At 38.9% G+C, this 20924-nt stretch overlaps 1 protein-coding gene across 7 annotated transcripts in view; it reads right to left on the bottom strand.

Annotated features, from left to right (window-relative positions):
* The window catches only part of TBL1X (transducin beta like 1 X-linked), a 197052-nt gene that overhangs the window by 63639 nt on the left and 112489 nt on the right, over window positions 1-20924 (bottom strand). Inside the window, exon 1 of one of the 7 annotated variants that reach the window (XM_080612231.1) lies at window positions 7566-7590. The exons of the other annotated variants lie outside the window; for them this stretch is intronic. The gene's annotated coding sequence lies outside the window, so the exon portion shown is untranslated. Of the gene's footprint in view, window positions 1-7565; window positions 7591-20924 lie in introns of those variants that run through there. 7 annotated transcript variants of the gene reach the window in all.

The following is a 20924-nucleotide window of genomic DNA, read 5'->3' on the forward strand; positions in this document are numbered from 1 at the left end:
CCCAAGCAACCTGCTGCATGGGCAGTAGGGGCTAGCAGTCGTGATGCCCATTTTAAATGAGGCAATGTCATAGCAAAGACCACAAGAGTGATGGGCCTGGAAGGATAAACGACAGACAGCCTGAAGGCCTTGCCCAAAAGACAGTATCTGAATAAGGCTTTTTTGATTATTTCTGACTTTTATCTTGCAACCTTTTTGCTTAAAATGGTGCAACTCCAGTAGCAGGAACCAAACTTCTGATTTTAACAAACACAACTGTGCACTTAACTAGGCTGCAGAATCAGGCTGTGTCTTGCACTTTATTTCTGAGGAGCAAGGTAAGGATAAACATCCAACTGCGGCTTTTACCATGTTCCTTACATAAACTGCTTCCTATATCACCCTGAGGGTAAATCTTCATTTACCTTATGGGTTGCAATGGTATTAGTGCTTGCTACAGTGGTAGGTACCTGCAACTACTCAACAGGTTATGGAAAGGCATGCTGCCTAAGCACTGCAAGACCAGGGAGGTGACGTGCAGTGATGTACATGTTAAGGGTTTAGAGATCTTTTCACACCTGTAAACTTGGTCCCCTATTCTGCTCCTTTGTCCAAGAGCTGTGGGGCGCAGGAAATACTCTCCAGGCATGGGTCAGCAACATGACACCATACAGAAGGGCCTGTCTGTCCACGTACCTGCAGGTTTGTGTGTTATTTCCCTCCAACAAGACCCAGATATCCAGTAAAACCTCCTTTTCAGTTCAATGTACATATGAATTTAATGCTATTTTAGTTAAGAAAGAATAAACGTGAAAGCCATTCTGGTGCTACTGTCTCATGACAACACCTGTAACTTGCGGGGCAAAACCTACCCTTGGACTTAGCAAAGCTCTATTTAGAAGATGATATAAAACAACAGGAGTCTATGCTGGGCTAACAAACCTGTATGTTTTTCTGTGAAGGCTGGCTCCATGAGGCTGCAGGGCCCTGGAAGTGGTGGACAGGAAGAGCACCAGCACTGTTGATTACATGTGGGGAGAGGACAGGCACATCCCCGTGACCCCTCACAAGCTGGGGCCACCAGTGAGGCTTCCCAGTGAGGGAGAGGCATGCTAAAGATCTGCGAAGTCTACAGACCAGCCGGGAGCTGTAGCAACCTGGCTAGTTCACTTGTGAATGGCCTCAGGCAAAGGGAATGTGCAGCAACGTCATTAAAGGGGTGGGTTTTTATTAGTTGCTGCTAATAAGTTTAGCAGATGTTACTGGGAACAGTTTGATGTTATTTTTCCTTCACTTGCAACTTTTTTTTCCCCCTCAGAGCGAGCCAAGGCAGTAGATCTTACCACATAATTCAACCTTAACTTGTTTTCCCTGTAGTACTGTTAAAAGTGTAGTGGGGATTTTCTTTGTTATTATTATTGTACAAAGGGAAAAAGTATTTTCCCCATTGAATATATTCCCACATGAGAATTAATGAGGAAAAATATATTTTTCCGACTCACAACATGGGAAAATTTCACCCTTCAAACAAGTATTTTGTAAATTTTAGAATACATGAAAATAAAGAATTATAATGGAAATTATTTCAAACTTTTATTATGGCAGATCCTAATATAAACTATTTATAAAGATATTAACTATAGCTATAAATACTTTATGTTTTCTCTTGAATAATCCTAAGAGAATGTTAAATGCTGTAAGGACAAAGATTATATAGGACAGTGCAAGAGAACAACAGGAAAAGAAATACACAAATTCAGGATATTTCACCACTGTGTATTTCTATTTCTACCTTCAACATTTAACTCCTGGTGGAAATCTGCTGTGGGGTTTTTTTTTTTTGTTGTTTTTGGTTTTTTTTTTGTTGTTTTTTTTTTTTCCCCCCCAGCCGCAAGCTTCACTGGGTTTACTCCTGGTTTATATTGGTTTGTGCTCTGGAGAAGAGTCACTAAATGCCTGCATTTTTATGGAAGGTGTGATACTACCTTCCTTGCTGGAAGGTGGAGGAGGAAGGAAGAAGAATGGAGAGACATAATCTGCTTTCCAAGGATGCCTGCACAAACCTCAAAGCAACCACTGAAGTAAAAGCTTATTCCTAAGTCACTTTTCTGCATTCACATTGCTAAATATTTCATAGAGAAACTTCCCACAAAAAATCAATACAAAGAATTAAGACTGAGAAATCTCTACCTTATGAAAACCACCTCAAGCACCAAATTCAGATACTGTTTTTTATTTCTTTTAACTTTTCCTCTGTATGTTCTATATCCAGATTGCAAACAGCAAAGAAAAAATCACAGGATAGCCAGTACAATCCAAGTTGTACAACACCATCACACATATTATCTGCCTTTTCATCTGTTCTTCTTTTGCATTCTGTAATTGGCCATCAGGGGAGAAGCAGTCTCTCTGTCATTTTAAGTGTTCCTAGCTTTCTCACTGTAAGAGCAATGGAATAGTTCATGCTTCCCATTAGTTGGAGAGTGTTTGACCAGCCATGTGTGGGGGTATCATATGTAAAAAAGATTTTCCCACTCCCGATCTTCTATCACCTTTTGGTACATTTCAAGACAGTGTTTTGCTGCTTCCTCCAGCTTAGGGATAGCACTTTGAAAGGTTTGTGTATTCACAGAGTATTTTAGGAGTGACTTGCCACTCCTTGCTAGGTTGTGGTTTTTTTCTTTTCCATTTGTAGATGGGTGAAGAATGCACAAATCAGAAAGATCAAGAATTGCATTTCTGGCAGCAGCATCCTGAAGTCCTACACAGCCCTAAAAATAGCAAAGTCTATAGATTAAAAAGCAACACTACGAGAAAAGCTTTTTAACCTACTTTTTTAAAAAGCTAAACAGCCTAGAAACCAAGATGAACTCAAAAATCCTTGGGGAGTCAGAGACAGACATGACATAATCTAAGTTTTTCATTAAAAAAATCAGCTGAATACTTCTTAGGAAGGATTTTAATATATTATGACACAGTTATTAGTCAGCTCAGATTACATTAAAAAAGCACTCCCCTGCTTTAAAAAAAAAAATCAAGACTTGGAGAACTGAAACTTTAAATCCAAACATACAGGGTTTGGAAAGCTTTTGAAGGTTTTAATCCCTAGACAAGAGTTTTTGTTAGAGAATAAAAAGATTCTAAATGTCGACCTTCCCTCCAAGAAGGACTCCAGGGAAGATAAAGGTGATTAGAGGGGTTGAAATAGATGTCAACCATATGTCTGCTATTACAAAAATATTATAAAAGGCACTGAGCATTGGGATATTGGATGCCTAAAGGCCTGAGAGTCACAGGCAGGACAAGACCTCAGGAGGTCTCTAGTCCACCCTCCTACCCAAAGCAGAGCCAGCTCTGGGCTCAGACCAGGCTGCCCAGGGCTTAGGCTAGTCACAGGGCTTCAAACCCTCCACGGACAAAGATGGCACAGCTTTCCAGGCCGACCTGCTCCACTGCCTCACCCTCCATGGGAACACATAGGAAGAAGTTTCTTCTGAACCTGTTACAACTTGTAGGTCATGTCTCACTCCCTCCCGCCCTGCACCGCTGTGAGGAGCCCAATTCTGTCTCCTCAGTGATCCCTTGAAGGTGCTGGGGGCCTGCTAGGTAGAACCGAGGCCATCCCTTTTTCAGGCTGCAATTTTCCCAGATTGGAACGGTGTCACTCATTGCCCTCTTTACTAACTTTATCTGGAAAAAAAATTTTATTTGGAAAATAAAATATGCAAGAAGGTAGATGGGTTAACTCTCCATACTGTCATGCCTACTGGATCTTCTAAGGATACTATAACCAAGTAAGGATTTAGTCATTCAGCTCCTGGAACATAATTCTCAAAGCCTAGTTAGTGATGAAAATCCCTCTACAAGGAATGGGTAAAGTTATGTGGCTGTTTCAAAGATTCATGTGTTTTTCTGTAGCTATGGATTAGACAGTTGTCTGAGGCCGGGATTCATTGCTTAAAATTTCCCCTCCAAATCTAGGCTCCAATTTGTATTTTTGGCTGTAGAGAATTGACTCAGTATTTTTATTCGGAGAAGGAAAAAAACCCAACAAACCCAACCCACAACAAAACAACCCCAAATCCAAAACCTCACACACCAAAAAACCAACCCAAAAACCAGGAGAAAGGTGGCAGTGGAAATTGCAGAGATTTAAGAGACTGAAGATTAAAATATTCACTTAAGATTCAGCAGGTTCAAACTTGCATTTCCTAGCTCTCAGAACACACTTCACACCTGGCTGCAGGCTGCTGAAGTGAAAACTGTAGAGCAAAGAATGTAAGACTCACAAGCCAGAACGATAGGGAAAGAACAAGAGATCTGTAACTCCTCTTAATGATCCCTTGCTTACTGCAGGTATCTTGCAGCTGAATCATGAACCATAAACTTCTCAATTTTTTCAGTATCAGTGAAAAATATGCATAGTAAATATGAGCATTAGTGTATTTTTTACTCAAAGACGATGTTTCATTATTTTTTTCACTCTTCACCACTATTTTTTACATAAGTTTTCAATTTCCTTATCAAGAGAAAAAAATTTGGTCTCTTCTTATCTCTACAGAAAAGAGTCTTTGTAGCATTATGCAAGGAGCAGACATCAATACCTATATTTAAGTAAGACACATCATAAGCTTGTATTGTTGCTTATAATTTGACTCCATTTTATCTATTTGGACTGTGAAGCTCCACTGTGAATGTTTGCCTCAGACCATTTTTTTCTGGAAGGTCTAAGCAAAAATAGTTCAGTCGTTTCAGAGTGAAGGTGAGGAAAACCCAGTTTTGCTGATATTTATACAGCTGTTTCAGTGAGAATCTCTAATGCCTCCACACTTCGGAACAGGGACTTGACATTTGGCAGAGAGGCTGTTCTCATGGCAAAGTACCTCTTCCATCACAGTGAAAATCCACACAAATTTGACTAAAATAAAACCTCCTGAAAATGTTGCTTGTATCCGCCCTGCGCAGGTTTGTTAGAGGCCTGTAACTGAATTCTCAAAACATTATCTTTGCATTAACTTTGCTTCCTTCTAAGGTGACAGGAACACGGAATCTTTTTACACAAGGAAAGCTAACACATGCTGATGCACAAGAAAGGGTGACAGGGACCAGAAAAAGAGAAAGGCATCATGGCTATAGGCTGATAGACCACTAGGTAATCTCAGGTGTCTCATCTCTCTCCAGATAGCAGACAATACTCTTTCTTCCCAACAAGTATGTGAGGGGAAAAATTATTATAGCCAAAATATAACACAGATTTGGAAATTTCTCTGCTGTCCTTCATGCTAATTTTTATCAGTAGTTTATTCCAGCGCATTTAGATTGTGCAATCTTTAATGCCTTGTAGCTGTATTTATTAACATCTCACCTTTCTTATTTTTATGAGTTAAGGATTTCCCTCCGAAGTATGCCATTATGATACATAACTAGTTTAGGAAATTATAAAAAAAAAAAAAAAGTTAAAACATTTTTTTTTCCTCTCCTGTTTTTTTTTTTTAATTCTCAGTTAAGAACAGGCTTAAATAGCTATTCACTTGTAAGCACCTGTATTTTACTGTGGTCAAATTTAATCTGAAAATTGCAATAATGCTTAGCTGTTAAACTGCAAATATTTAGTCAACTCCTTCAAACATCAGAAATGCACAGAAACACACACTGTTCAGTGCATGCTCATTCTCAGGGACTGGATTCAAAGACAGAAAAGCAACACAACTTCTTGTCAATGCCACTTCTAAAATGCTGGGGCTTAAGGAAGAACATTTCTAAGGCTCTTCAGGTGCCACTGAGCAATATTTTGGTACTATAAACTAGACAAAAGGCAATCAAATAAAATGCATCAGTGAAAAGCCAACACTTACATTTTTATTCACTGCTAATTTGTACAGAGCTGATCTGGAGCTTGAGAAAAGGGATATTCTAAACCCTACTGTCTGCAAAAGAAGCAAAGACATACTCATAAGGCTTTCACAACGATGCAAAAAAAAGAAAAAAAAAGTAAAAAGAAAAATAATTCCTTTCTCTCCTTTATTAATATTTTAACCTGATGCTTAAGAATGCTCATAACCTGCCAGGTCCAAAAGGCATTTTATCCCCATCAAATACAATAATGCAGATTATCCTCCCAATCAAATGTGTTATAAAAGAAATGTTAGAGAGAAAGTTTCACCAATTCTACATTTCATTCTAATACATCACTATTAGCTGATATGGTAATAGCTTTTGTTCTCTTTAAGGAAAAAAAAAAAAACCTACCAAGGATATTTTGTAAAAAAATTTTACTTTTTAGCTGCTGATGCTTTAAATCCAGACCTATGTGCAAGGCTCCTAGAATTATTAAAAACTGAATATACTATGTAAGACATGTAGTCACTAAAATGCAATGGTTATCTATTTATGTTAAATGAACCACTTAACATTGTTTACTTCATGTGAACTAACCAGTAACAGGGTAACAGCATGCCTCTTCTTTTCTTAACAGCTTCCTTATTTTAAGATCTGACATGGGCACACCTATACTGCAGCTATCATACACCCTGATCAAGAAACTTAAGACTTTTTTTTGGGGGGTAATAATTCAGGCCTACGTCACTGGCAAAGAAAACCAGTTATTATTAATAATACCTGCATTCCTTTTGGAAGGATTACAATATAAAAAGCAGGAAAAAAAATAAAAGCATAATATGGGGTGTTTTTATACAATCAATAATGATAGTGATAGCCTAAGAAAAGCATAGTTTATGTTTACAATATGTTTACAATAGTTTACAATATAAAAAGCAGGAAAATAAATAAAAACATAATATGGGGTGTTTTTATACAATCAATAATGATAGTGATAGTCTAAGAAAAGCATAGTTTATGCACACACAAGTGCCAATTCTCACATAAAAAGATGGATATCCTACCCAAGAGTTAACAGTGTTGCCGTCAATGACTTTTTATTGCTCTGTGTTTTCAGAGTGCTCTTAAAACATTACTAATACATCTTGGATGTTTCTGTGTAGGTTTTGGTGTTACACAGAGCTTCTCAAGCTCTCAAGAGAATGTCAGCAAGGGTTTAACCATTATGGTCCTAAGTCACCACATCCATTCTATTCCAAAGTGATGGACCACAGCACATCTGTGACAAACACAAATGTAAAGCAGACACTCTGCAAATTCACCTCTCTAACCTCTCTGATCATTTCAACTGTTAGTAACAAGCACAAAATAATTTCTACTGTTTCTCCAAAAGCAAAGCTAATCACAGCCTTTTTAGTTCCACCTCAAGTTTTATCATAACCTACCAATAATGTGACTATGTAAGAACGGCTCTTAAGAGACTTTGAGTAATCCTTCTGCACAATGTATTAAGCAAAGATCAGAAACATCACCCATGTGCCAGCTGCTCACTTCTCTCCAGTCCTGCTTTAACCCCGCTTTCTGCCCCTACTGATTCTGCCTGCCATTACAGCAGCAGCAGCGGAAACCTGCATCCATCCTCACCACTAAGCTTCCGCAAAGCACCTCTTAATTAGGGCAGGGGGTGGCTGACATGCTCTGGGTGAAGGTTCCAGTGCTAGATCATCTCCAGGTGACTGATCTCTCACCTGAGTCGCATATTTTGACTATAAAAATCAAGGAGAGGTGGAGGAAAGAGAAGCCTGCGGACAAGAAGTCAAATAAATTTCAAACAGTGTGGTAGAAGTAAATAATGAATAAATCACTGACTTAAAAATAATTCTAATGAATCAAAACAGCCCTGTGAATGCACACACAGTGTTGTAACTTCATAATTAAATATGGTCCAGTTCGTTATATTATTACATTTGTAAAATACTCTGTAAGACATATAAAGCCACTAAGATGTAATGGATATCTATTAATATTAAATGAAACCCTTAAAATTGTTTTACTTCATGTGAGCTAAGCAACGAAAGAATAATAGCAAGTCTCAGTACATCAACTCTTCTAATAATTTTTCCAAATAAATACTCAGTTGCAGCAGCTTTGTTTTTAAATTGGGGCCATGGGTTTATCTAAAGTGAAATGTACAACTTCTATTTAAATTTTTTATAAGGTTCCTTTTTGCTTATAAGGACACTTTAATTTAAATTTTGTGCTCACATGAAGTAATTTAAAACTAAGTTGCTAGAATGCCTATGAGGTGAAGCTGAAGGGGTAAACCATTTACACTTGATGTCTACAGTCACTAATCCATAGGACATGGAACCATATAACACACATTACCACAGAAGCATAGCACCTCATGAAGTCACCTTACAATAGGTGACTGTTAAAGTTGCAAAGGCTACTAACCGATATGACCTCTCCTGCTACCAGTAGCTGGAGCAGTCACCTTTTCTTCTGCAAAGGCAAACCCTTTTCCCAAGGTTCTCTCTGGAACCAGCCCCCTGAGCCACAGAACTTTCACATGTGGCAAAGTCTGAGCAGAGTTTAAACTGTGGGGCTTAAATTCAGGGGATTGATGGCAAATTGCACAGTGAGAGAGCCGACAGGGTAGGATTTCATACATGTATCTGTGGGCATACAAGGAAAGCTTCAAAGAAAGGGCAATGATGCACACACACTGAAGAAAGATGAGGCTGCCAAGTTGCGGCAAGCAGCTTAGGGAAAGCTGTGGCACGTGAGAATGCCAGCTCCATTCTTAGAGCAAATAAATGGTTTCCTATTTAATTCCTGCTGTTTAATTTTGCCCTATAATGGCATTTAGAAAACACCATTTACTTTGATTACAGGTGAGGCTATAAAACAGTAAAGCAGCACAACTGCTTCTGCCTCAAGTCAGTATTCCACAGATTTCACAACTCTTGAAACACCCACAACACATTCCCTTGCTGAAATAACTCAATGGTGTTCAAAAAACCTGGAAAAACCACCAACCTTAATTTCCCCCTTCCACCAAGATCACACCTGAAAAAAGACTTGTATTCAGCAAGTGCAATAAATGGGTCCATACTGGTGGAACTGATGCCTGTAACTATACCTTTAACGTAAAATGTCATTTTTGTCATGTCAAGAAATCATCCATATTCTTTACGTATGAGCAGGATACTCATTCATGCCACTTTCAGAAGTAAGGGATTACACACAGAAGAATGAAAAACTATATTGTAAGTAAATATTGTCAAGACAACATCTGAAATATTACTAATATTAGATATGAATACTCTGAAGGCTTTGTCTTCATTCAGATATAAGATCAAACTATTTGCACAAAGAAAGAACATAGTCTTACACAGTAAATACTCTTGCACATCTGGAAAAATAGGAAAAAAGCTCCTCATGGTACTGTGTAAGCATCTCTTGTGTTCTTCTTCCACATTTGAAAGAAGTGCATCATTCCTCTTTATACTATTATAATATCAAAAACCACACAGGAGACCAAAGTGCTGCATATACATCTCTAATCTTGTGTTAATTCAGAAATCAAACTCCCTCTAAGGTATGAATTCCCCAGCTGTTCCTATTTTCCATGCATCAGCTTAAGTTTTTGACTGAATCTGAGGTAAGATAACTGGCTGACCAACTCAGGTGGCTATGCTATTTTGTCTGGGATAAAGTTAATTTTCTTTGCAGTATCTAGTATCATGCTGTTTTGGATTTGCATTGGAAAAGTGCTGATAGCACAGGGATGTTTTCATTATTGCTGAGCAGTGCTCACACAGAGCCAAGGCCCTTTCTGCTCCTCATCCCACCCCACCAGTGAGCAGGCTGGCGGTGCACAAGGAGTTGGGAGGAGACACAGTCAAAACATTTGACCCCAGCTGACCCAAGGGATATTCCATACCATATGATGTCATCCTCATATAAAGCCAGGGGAGGAAGGAAAGGGGGATGTGATGTCATTTGTCTTCCCAAGTAATCATTATACATGACGAAGCCCTGCTTTCCTGGAGGTGGCTGAACACCTGCCTGTCCATGGGAAGTAGAATGAATTCCTTGTTTTCCTTTGCTTGTATGTGTGGCTTTTGCTTTGCCTATTAAACTGCCTTTATCTCAACCTATGAGTTCTCACTTTCACCCTTCCAATTCTCCCACAAATCCCAAGAGGGGTGGGGGTGGGGTGATCGAGTGGCTGGGTGGTGCTTAGTTGCCAGCTGGTGTTAAACCATGACAATGGCAATGGCAGGGAACAGTTTACGGACAAAATTTGCTACTGCAGGCACTGGGGACACCACAGTGTGGACTTGTTGAATCTCCAATCTCAATCCAAGCTCAGCCATAAGTGTGAAAGATAACAGGGACATAGTTTTTACTCTATTAACATGGCACATTGGAGTTTCTTACCTATACACACCACTCTTTAGCAGGTAATATAAGTAGAAGACACAGTGAGCCACGAAAGGACTCACAAACTATTTAATAAAATAGTATCCAGGTCCTCCACACTAATATTTTCTCTTGACTATAAAATGGCAGTTTTGAAGTCACAAATGTATGGTGTTAATTAGATGTTCAGTGTTAAACCAGATCAGGGAGGTGGATTACAACTATCTTATAACAGTATCTCTTAGGCTTCCTGAAAGCATATAAAGTAGTGCCTGAACTCCCTGATGTGGCTGCAGAACCTCAATAGCTTTATCTAGCATACCCATTAACAATAAAACGGGGAGACAGACTTGTCACAGGTTACAGTGTTCAGGTTAAGGACTTCAACAGAAGTCATTTAGGTATGACACCTCATTAAAATTGGGCTCAAAGCTGTTACAGTGTCACTTATGACACAGAAATGCTTGTCAGAAAACCAGCCATTATTATTTCTATTTTCTTCTCCTGCATGGAAAGGCTGCAATTGAATTTCACTGCTTAGGGCTGCTTCTGTTGGTTTAGAATTATTCTCCCTAGACTGAGCTTTAAAAAAAAAGCCAAGAACCTGGCCAATGTTTCCTAGATTTAAGTTGTATGTCCTGCACTCCTGTGGGTCAATTAAAAAAGATGGGTCTTGCCTTATTAACTATCTTCACATGGGACCATAGCAGAAACCATTTGAAAGATTCCTGAATAAAGCTGCCTGGCATGTGGCAGAATGTAGTAACTTGTACAACAAATTTGAGATAACTTTATTTAAAAACTATGTGAACAGATGTGAAGATGATTACAATCACTCTCATCTGTTTGAAAAAATGCCAAACCTAAAATCTTAAAATATTAAGAAGAATCTTAACATTTCCACTGCCTGCACTGAACCACATCAGTTCACACGGGCATTCAGAAACCGTGTGGTCCAAAGTCTCCTTATGGATTTCATTCCACGAGACACCAGGCCATTCCCAAGGATGAAACAGAGGCTGGTTATTTCCCAACAAGCTTGACATTGTTTTGCCATTTCCTGAATAAGCGTATCAGTCCTTGGCCACCACACAAATCATCTAGACAGGACAGACTATTTTTATATTTCCCAGATGGTCTTTATGTACTTTCATGCATGACATGAGCTTCGCTGGATACAGCTACTCTGTCGACCTTGGTACATGTGAAACTGTTCTCGCCAAGCAAAGAAAGGGAGGAGCTATGTCTTGCACATGGGTACCTCTATTCACAGTTATGTCATGCATTTTAACTAGCACTGTATTATTTTATTTTCACAATGTACCTTGGCATTTGTCATTGGCAAGAATTCAATGTGTGTCATAAAAAATATCCTGTCTCCAGTTTTGGTTCATTCTATTATCTGCTGCTTCCAAAGGGGAATGTGACAAGCCATTTGCTTTTAGGAGTCAGCTGGTACTTTTGACCCCAGCTCCATATTCTGACAGCAGGCACAGAGCAATATTACCTATTTCTGAAATGATACTGGGGATACTACTGAGATTCAACATTGCTGAATAAACTCTTCCAGAAGATTCCCTTGAAGCTGTCTTCACATAGTCTTGGAAATAGTAAGAGAAGAAGTCCAGATTTAAATATTTTGACCTTGTCATTATTAAAACTACATGATTGAAACATAACAACCTCTGAGAAACCCAACAACAACTATGCCACAAATCACATCCCTTTCTGAGGATAACCAGCTATTCATATAGACTGCTGCTTAACAAAGTGGGTAATTTACCACCTGTACAGCAATTCCTGTAAATGGACATAAACGGTGTTACTCCATGCAATAAACCAATGATTTAGCTGCTTTCAGGATACTCACAGTCTCTGAAGGCTCCTTTCACACTGCTGAGACCCCAAAGCAATGTAAGTGTAGTCTGGGAGACCACAGAGAAGGTGGAGCCCACTGTACAAAAGTAAAGAGGACTGTTTATCTGCCCAAGAATATTAGTTTCAGGGGAACAATCTGAAAAGCATCCCTGGTGCTTCAACTGCCCTTTTTGGCTCATTACTGTGTAGCTCCAGGCCATAACTGAAACCCAACTGCACATCAACAAGGGGCATTGACACGTGACAGAAAAGGCTTGCGGATTTGGGACTTGTAACTAAAACAGCTAACAACTTCTGTATGACAGCTATTCCTGGCACTTGCTAGACTGGTTTTCATATTCTGTTCCAGTTCTGGGCACTACATCAACTTAGAACAACTTAACAAAAAGTTGTTGATTATGATGATGAACAGCACGTTAGTTTCAAACAGGTTTATATTTAGAAGATGAGAAACATTTTGAGGTGCTTCAAATATAATGAAAAAGTGATGGTATGCATACTACCACAGGACAAACAACAAAAGAGATAAAATGTGCCTTTCTTCTCTCATTTGGAACTACTTCATAATTTTATACAGTGTTATAGCAAAATTCACCAAGGAGCTTTGTTTGCTCTGTCCATTAGGGACTCTAGGGGAAACTGCTCTGTGTGTCTGAAGTTCAAATTACACTTTCCAATATTAAACTCCTTGGCCTATACTTTGACAGAGAAATGACATTTTCCTTCCTTGTGTTCAAAACTCTCTACAGTTTTAAAAGGAAGTCTGGTACTCAGTACAGTCACACATTAATCTCTCTAACCTCAAAACTATGGAAAATAAATGGCCCTGAACAAGCTAAAAGAAGAAATGCCACTCTTGGTCAGCTGAACTGTGCTTGTAAAAATAGCAATAGATTGTTATTGGAACTGTAGACACATTTTTATTTGGTTGGCTTAGCTACAGAAACCAGGGCTACAGGTAGAATGAAGTTCCCAGTTATGCACTCTAGGTGGAAGGAGACATGGGTCTCCCTGCAGAGCTGCAGATCCTTGCACTCCGGACAAGGTACTGTGACAAGCCTCCAGTCCATACTGGCAGGAGATCTGCACCCCAGGGCCCCTGGTGTCACCCCTCAGTTGGTAAGTCTGAGCACTACATTAGATGCTACCTTCATATGAACAGCAGCAACTGATTGAAAAAAGGATAAAAATCAGGATGTCCGGCTCTATCTCGGATTTGCTTTGTGACCTTGACTTACAGCTGAAAGGGTGTGTTCTATCAGCTGCAGTCAGCAAGAGGTAAGGTGGCTTTGGTAGGTGAATGATGAAATGGAGGTATCATGACTCCTGCCATGGCACTCTAGACTACTGCACTGGTCCTGCCACTAAAAATGTCTCTGCTCAAGTGTGAATATGGTGCAGAGGCAACAATGCAGGTGTAACTCATACCCTACAATTATAGCAAAAAAAATTGTGTGATTAAGAGATGGATGTAGATACTAAATTACAACCTCTCTTTAGCTATCAGCTTAAATAATGTAGTCTGACCACCCTGACAAGTGAGCTGGATGGTAAATAGAGCTCATGGTAAATCCAGTGATTAATTACAAATTGTTAAAGTGTGTTTACATTAGCTTAAAAACATGTGTTAAAAAGATACATATTTGTTTTCACATCCTACACAATCCCCCTTGCTTTAAAAGCTCGGAACTATCCCAAAATTTAGTAACAGCCACCTGCACCCACAGAGAAAAACAGTATTATCCAGAGATAAATTTTTTGCTATGAAGTCCTATATTTTGTCTTGTATAATCCCTAAGCCATTTTTGTGCCAGAGAAAGAAAAATGTCTGTAGTACTGAAAATTACTACATTTATTTGGAACCACAAGATACTTTGTGAATAAAACCATAATTTGAACATTGAAATTAAGAGAAAATATTTTAAGCTTGCTCCGTATTGTCCTAATGCAGTAGGTTTTATAATTCAAAATAACAAGGGAAACTAAGCAGTTCAGGCTGAAGACTGATTCCTAAAGATTACATTTGATTCTCAATTCCAGCTCTCCAACCCTGGGAAATTCCACTCAATCTTTTTACTTACAGCCCACTGTAAAGTGCTTTATAACACTTCACTCAGGATTCATCCACCTCACCAGGTGTTGTTGGTAATCAGCTGGACAAAAGAGGAAATACTGGAACAAAACACAAGATGATAATGCAAACCTTATCAAAGGCTATAAGCCACCACATACCTTCACTTTCAAAATTCCCTTCAAGGTACATCATTGTCACAATAATAAAGGAAAAAACCCCACAATGCTGACTTTGAATTCAAGGTTGATTGAATTTCATCACACTTCCAACCTTCCAGCTTCCTGTTAATCCAAATTATTAATTGGCAGATATCCAGAAGAAGCAGGGGAGGGGAAATCTAATTTGTGCCTGTACTTAGACAACTAAAAACTCCCTTTACAATTGATCATCTCCATATTTCCTCTGTTCATCTTTCAGAAAAACAAAATAAATAAAAGCAAAAGTGCTTCCTTAATGGAAGAGAATGAAGTGCTAAACATATAACCAATTCTTCAGCAACTGCAGAAACACACATCCTTGCCCTTTTTACTCCCCTCGTTTTCATCACTGGTATTAGCAGTTATTTTTTAACCACAGCACATATATGGCAAGTCTCTCTGACAGGACATGCAAAGGCAAAGCCTCTTTCCAAAAGAACTTGCAGTTAAAGCTCTCGACTAAACTCACAGGAGTTAAGGATAAGACTTCATGGCTCTCAAGTGAAGCAAGGTCATGACAGTGATTCTGCAGTACCTACAGAACCTCATTGCTTGCTGGTCTAAGGAAGGCACAGTTTACGAGAAAGAGGAGGAGGGATGCAAGGGTCTACACGTAAGTGCACAAAAGACAGATATCTCTGCTTTCTCGGCTCGCTCTTTCTTACATCATCTCCCACAATTATTTCTGTCTTTTATCATTTCTTTGCTATGCTTTTAGAATTTAGAATTAGAGGGCCACGAGGATGATCAGGGGAGTGGAGCACCTCCCGTATGGAGACAGGCTGAGAAAGTTTGGGCTGTTGAGCCTGGAGAAGAGAAGGCTGCATGGAGACCTCATAGCAGCCTTCCAGTATCTGAAGGGGTCCTACAAGGATGCTGGGGATGGACTCTTCATCGGGGACTGTAGTGACAGGACAAGGGGTAACGGGTTAAAACTTGAACAGGGGAAGTTTAGATTGGATATAAGGAGGAAATTGTTTACTGAGAGGGTGGTGAGGCACTGGAATGGGTTGCCCAGGGAGGTTGTGAATGCTCCATCCTTGGTGGTGTTCAAGGCCAGGTTGAACAGAGCCTTGAGTGACATGGTTTAGTGTGGGGTGTCCCTGCCCATGGCAGCGGGGTTGGAACTAGATGATCTTAAGGTCCTTTCCAACCCTAACTATTCTATGATTCTATGAATTTCCCTATTTCCCCGCAGGGCTTGGGGTATTCAGAATGAAGGTTATCTTTACGCTGGGCTGGCTGAAACTTTGCAGTTTTCTATTTCCACAACACAGTTGACTAAACTTGGCAACATTTACAGTATCTGCTGAAATCAACACCTGACTTCCTCTGTACCAAGTAGCATTAATTAGATAAGTGACATAAAAAAAAAAAAAAAAAAGATGATCACAGTCATCTGCCTTGTTTTGATATCAGTCACTTATTACTGCTACCATTAAAAGAGTGAATGGTTAAATCTGGAAATACTTGTAGCATAGAAACATATATTATAAATATTTTTATATAGTATAAATATTTATAAAACATATACAAAAAATCAAACTCGTTCGTGCCAGGTTATGTAGGCAGTAGAAGGGCTGGAGTTGAAAGTAGTACATAGAATCATTTATTAGCTTGAAAAAGACCTTTTAGATCATCAAGTCAAAGGATACAATAAATGTATTTATATGCCCTGCAATTTGGCCCTTACTGAAACCCCTATGAACACCTGATGGCTGAAGGTCCCAGGAGGCTACAGGCCACTTAGGAGTGCGAGCACTCCACCATGCGGAGCTCAGGTACGGTTGGGCAGATGTAATATGGCACCATGGCTCTCCAACAAGGTTTTGCACTTCTTACTGTATGGCCTGAAAAGCATTTAAACAAATGGCATTATGGACTTTGGATTTTATGTTGCTTTTCATTATATTACTCCTATAGTCAATGGGAATAAAATGGACTTTGGGAAAATGAAAGCCAACCTTGTAGATCTTTTCTTTTTTTTTTTTTTTTTCTTTTTGTGCATTACTGCTAATAAGAAGATGCCTCAAAGTGAAATTAGCTCAGATCTTTAGGGCCCCCTTTTCGCAGTGTTGTTGCCGTAGATAGACATGTACAGCTGTATCTGAACAAAACTTATTCAACCATTTGACTGTTGCACAGGGAGGGCAAGCTACATCTGACTGTCATTCATCAATATGGACTCTGGCTAATAGTAAAAAATGCAGTAAACACTCATTTGGTACCATGTGCAACAGCACCAGTTCTCAACATTTGGCAAAGGTATCTGAAAGAGATCTCAGCTACAAGTTATGCTGTTACTTTCCGGAATCTGCATGGAAATTAGAAGGCATAATTTAGCCTTTAGCATAATCAAATACCCTTTAAAGAGGTAAGTTTATTTCAGTGGGTTCAACGCTTACTTCGAACATTTTGAAAGATGGTGCACCATTAAGCACAGAACACAGAATCTCATTCTGTTGCTTCCCGCTCCCAAATCTTTAAGTATTTGGAAATACTTCAACAGTTCTGCCAGTGCCAAGAGCTAACTAATTTCAGTTGTTGATTCAAATGACTTGGAAAGAAGATGCATCCTGTCATCCCTTCCCCAAGCCCTAGGGTTCTGCAAAATCCAGTCATACCTGAACTGCATGCAGTAAGTAACCACATCTTGGTTTTAGGTCTTGACCACATCCTTTTACCTCCATTTCAGCTTAGGTGGGCCTAATTTCAGTAGTGGTTTACTAATTAGACACTAAAGCATTAAAAATGCCTGTAAAACCAATCAGGAATCAAATCCCAGTGGCTATTTCACCTTCAATGGCATAACTTCCTTAGCTGCCAGATCAAAGGTATTGAAGACAGCACAGACACGACCAACAGAATTCAAACTTCAGGATTACAGAGGATCAAATGCTGTTGATGAGCAAACCCAAACTAGTAATTAGAGCTTTTATAAAATGCATAGGAAGTAAGAGGTTTGTAAGAATTCTACTGATAGCCCAATTCCTTTTAGCTCCCAGGTTAGCTTACTTAACATTTACTGTACCGAGCAGGTGTAATACAAATGGGGGTGGGGAGAGCATAAATAACATTGACTGGGTTTATTCCAATCCTGGACTGAGAAGCCTGTTAATTATGTGAGATTGCACACCATCCAGAAGGGAATCACTGTTGTTTTCAACTGTTAAACCGAAATTACTAGGGGAAAAAAATCTGTACTTTTAAAGCAATGACCAAACAACTTTTTATATACTGTCTATGATCCAGAAGGAATATTAATTTTTACGTGATATATCTGTTAAGAACTCTACAGGCTAATGAAAAGCTATTCCGCATTGTTTCTGCATTGTTCAAAACAAGAATGGCTGAATTAATAGAACTACTCAGATGAGAAGACACAGTATACAATAAATCGTCATTAGTTTTCGAGGGTTTTATTCCTAGTCTTTAGACTCAGATAATACAAAACACAACAGAAGCAAAACGTGATCACAGATGCATTAATTTATCTGTTTTATCAGTTCAGTTCTAGTTTAAAGCAGTTTAAATGAGCTTTGATAATAAAAGGCAATGGGACCAGATCAAATGGTACAAGTGATTTGATTAGCTCCTTGCTAAACATCATGGGCAGATTTAATTTAGAACAGAGCGATCACGTCTGACTGTGGTAAACAGCTCAGCATCTGCTTTCCAATGTAACACCTTCATAGGAGAGAGACTGAGATCTGCTGTCTTTGCTAAGCTTTTAACTACATCTTCCATTTCAAGCTTCTGGTATCTTCTCAAGACAATCAATTACAATAAGGAGAATGATGTTTCTAGAACAGTAAAAAAAACACTGCCGTGAAAATGCTCTCTAAATCTACTGAAAACATAATTAAAATTATATAAACAAGTCCTGGGGCTGAGGTTAGTGGCGAAGTAGAGCAACTGGGACCAAGCCACAGCAAAACCCATATACCTAAAACACTTCATCAACACACAAACATGACACCATACCAGAAATTTTATTTTCTCAATCCCTGTAAAAACAAGGATACTCCTAATGTGCTCTCTCTTTCAAAGGGACATACAGTTCTTCCACGGCATAGCAACAATGGTTTAAATCAATACAAATACAATCTCATTTGTCTCCAATATATTTGTGTCAAAATTTTAGGAATGCAAAACCATTGCAGACCTAAATCATGCAGACCATTACTTAGCAATGCGTTCCTAATGTTTTCTCTCCTGTGAAATCTTAAACCAAAATCAACTTAAAAAATAAAGAGAAAAACATATGCAAAGAGGCTAGACTACAAAAATCTCCAGCAAAGTTAAGACAGACTTTACTCTTAGCACTGTATGCAAGGTGAGACCAGACACCAATTACAGGATGGGTGATAACAGTAAGAAGGGCGAGCTCTGAGAGACCTGGCACCACGAAAGCTTGGGAGAATGACTGGAATATACACCGCAAGAGAAATGGAGATTCTGCATAAGGAGACTTTGGAAATTCTGGAAACATTGACAGAAAAGTTGATATAAAGAAGAGAAAGATGGCTAGTTTATAAGAAAAAAACAAAACACCAAAAAACCAAAACCTAGCAAACAGTTGCCAAATTTGTATTTAGACCTACCGCAAAGCTGGTAACAGGAAATAACAACAGGCTTAATCTACCACAGGTAGATACCGAGCTTTCCCTTCTTTTTTATTTTGGCTGCACTAGCTGATCAAGTATCTTTGGAGTAGAGAATCTCAGAGCATCCCTATGCTCCACCCTCCCAGCTGGGGTTGCCAGACCATTCTTTCCTCTCTTCCACTCGACCTCCCTGACCCAACTGCTTATACTGATCCCCTTTCTCATCCCTCAGAGCACAGCCTCGAGATCAATGTTATCACTTCAACAGCTTGCTTCCTTGACTTTTACTGCTCTGGCCTTGTTTATCTTTCTTTCTTTCTTTTTTTTTTTTTTAATTTAAAACTGATAGCATATTTGTTACATTTTTATTTTTTAATGATCTTTGCATAATTTTAGACATCTACTTACATGGTGAATTTTCAGCCTTTCTGCTTGTAAAGACTATATATATTAACAGATTCCCAAAACATTATCTAATTACGATGAATTCAAAACATTTGGTCTTACCCTTAAGCAGATAATTTGCAAAGATCTATCAGTATCTGACAGAGAAATCTAATGCATAAATAAAAAGGGAAAACAGCTTCTCCAGCTTACTACTAAATAGAGATTTATCAGCTGAAATTGTTTAAAACAAAATCATCCCATTATGATTTTGACATAAAATCAGAATTGCTTAAAAGAAGGAAATGAACAAAAATATTGGAATGGTATTATACGATCTGGAGAGGTTTGAACCAGTGCTTTGGGAAAACATGGCTGGACAAACCTCCTGGCAGATCAGATACCAAAACTAGCCTTAGTCATATTTTATCACAGCTGAACTTTTGGCTCAAAAAACACAGAATTTGCAAAAAAGTCATTACGCTGGCAGTGTAAAATGAGGTTAATGCACTAAAACCTCAAGTAATACATTTTTAAAACATGGGATTAATTTACATTTGAGGTCAAATTTTGAAGCAAGTTATTAAGCCTCAAATGACTGAAGATACCTGATATCTGTAATTCATGGAATGGAATCACATAAGTAACAAGGAGACATGGTTTTGTTTAAGGTCAAATTACAATGTTTGTTCAAAAAGGTGCACTACACCCTTCTTTTGTGTCAGTAAAAGGATTATTGTTTTTGTATGATAATGTTCAATTTCTAATACAGAGGAAAAGACTCATCTTGATGTCAAAACATATTCATGTCAAATCTTTCTCTGGAACAAAGTTCATAACTTGAGAGCTCAAAGGACAAATACGCATATTTTCTGCATTTCATTTCTCTACAGACATATAAAGTTTCTTTAATATTAAGCAAGTCTTTAACACTGAACTTAATAATAAGGCAAGATGATCACTGATTCTCAATGACTTTTTTGCCTCAGTCTTCACTGGCAAGTGCTCCAGCCACAGAGCTCAAGACTTGGAAGGCAAATGCTGAGAATTAAAACCTTATGCCCACCTGTAGGGGAGGATAAGGTTTGAGACCATCTTAAGAACCTGCCATGGGACCTAATGAAATCCATTTGCGGGTCCTGAAGGAGCTGGGGAATGAAGTTGCTAAGCCACTGTCCATCATATTTGAAAAATCATGGCAGTCGACTGGAAAAAAGGGAAATATAACCCCCAGTTTCAAGAAGGGGAAAATGGATGACTCAAGGAACTACAGACCAGTCAGTTTCACCTCCGTGCCTGGCAAAATCTTGGAGCAGATTCTCCTGGAAGGCATGATAAGGCACATGAAAAACAAGGAGGTGGTTGGTGACAGCCAGCATGGCTTCACTAAGGGGAAATCCTGCCTGACCAGTTTGGTGGCCTTCTGTGATGGGGCTACGGAACTGATGGACAGGGGCAGAGCAGTTGACGTGATCTACCTGGACTTGGGACTGTTCAGCCTGGAGAAGAGAAGACCTCATAGCAGCCTTCCAGTAC

The sequence above is a fragment of the Psittacula echo genome (assembly GCF_963264785.1).
Source record: "Psittacula echo genome assembly, chromosome: 3".
Lineage (NCBI taxonomy): Eukaryota > Metazoa > Chordata > Aves > Psittaciformes > Psittacidae > Psittacula > Psittacula echo.